Source organism: Rhagoletis pomonella, unplaced genomic scaffold (assembly GCF_013731165.1).
Source record: "Rhagoletis pomonella isolate Grant_MI unplaced genomic scaffold, Rhpom_1.0 Rhpom_scaffold_00087, whole genome shotgun sequence".
Lineage (NCBI taxonomy): Eukaryota > Metazoa > Arthropoda > Insecta > Diptera > Tephritidae > Rhagoletis > Rhagoletis pomonella.
In genome coordinates this window covers 122,706-124,380 of record NW_023458641.1, presented here as the reverse complement: position 1 = coordinate 124,380, position 1,675 = coordinate 122,706, and positions in this window count along the sequence as shown.

Here is a 1,675-nt window from a genome sequence, read left to right as displayed (position 1 = left end):
ATTTTAGTAACTTTTTTTTAATTTGATCGCCATATTGGATCCGCCATTTAGAATTTAAAAAAATTGTCTTCACACTCGTAATCGGCGACTCCAAGAACTCTCGAGTGCCGGTTTTTGAACAAATCCAACCATTTAAAAAAAATGGATTGCCGTTTTGGATCCGCCATTTTTAATTTTGAAAATCTGACTTCAGATTCCTAATTAGCAACCCCAAATAACCCCTGATAACAAGTTCCAACCCATAACAACGCGTAAATCGATCAGTATCAACGTTTTAATTTCACTAGTCTCTTTTCGAGAGCATAGTTTCGGGCACTAGGCCCATTCTAACTGACCAAAATAGGTATGAATTAAGAGAATGTTCGCCAATAATACCATAGTAATTATATGTAAAAACCAAATGTTTAGCTGAATTTTAACATGTCAAGAAATTAAAAAAATTGAGAACATCAGCGTTTTTATAAGAAACCGACCTCTAAGAAAACTTTTTTTTTTTCAAAATAAAAAAACACGTTTCTCTTTTTTTATCACAAATAACGATAATTTGATGTAGCGTTTATAAATTTCCCATAACAAATTTGTTAACCACTTTAATGTACATATATATACCCTGTGGAGAATTTAGTAGTCGGCTACTGCAATAGCCAACTTTTGGTCCTCTTATAACTATAAACACTTATTACTCTATAGCTATTCTTTTATTAGTTAGGTTTTTGATTTAATAATATAAACTTGTATTATCGTCCGGGACAGGTATTAAATGTGGGCTGTGCAGGGGGCACACCCTAACCCTATTTTTTTTTTAATATTTAAACGAATTTCCAACGTTATTACTACATACTTATTCAGTGCTTTTGAAAAATACCAAATATTTTCATAGTATGTGGAGGATGTCTTTTTTGCTATATAAAAACTTCGTCTAAAGGGAGAATTTGTTTTGCTATACTGTTTGCACAGATCAAGTGAGTGCGTAAAATACTTTTTATTGTTTTTTAGCCAAATGCGTTCGTCTTCTATTGATTTCTGATTTTCCCCTGTTGTAAATAACCTCGAATCTTTTTGAAGGACCTAAATAATATGTTAAATGGTGCGAAGCAGTGTTGCCGTTTCGATACATATGTATCCAATTGGATACATTTTCGCCTTAAATTTTGAGGGATACTTCGTTTTTTCCTCAGTGTAAATTTAGATACCTTTTCCCATAAGTATTCGTAAGTTGAACGACATTCTTTTTATTTATGTACGAGCTATTATAATATTTTTAACAGTTGGCTGCTCATTTTCCAAGCAAGAAATTCTCCCTTATTCTGATCACTTTGAAAAATTAAATTTTTAGCTACATAAACGTGCATTTAATAACTACAAGTAGTTTGCAAATTTTACAAGTTTTCCAACCTGTAGTAGTTAACTGTAATGTCGAGAATCTAATCGTAGTAATAAACATCAAAAATGTGAAAACTTTGACCCGTAGTTGTAGTCAGTATTTTCACATTCTTTAAAACAGATCTGGGAAACAAAACCCGTAGTTATAGTCAAAATTAAGTCGACACAAAAGTTAGTTGCAGCTTTTTTGACAGATATCCCTTTGAAAATTATGTCAAAAAGCTGCAATTAACTTGAGAGTCGACTTAATCTTGACTATAACTACGGGCCTTTGTTTCCCAAATCCGTGTCT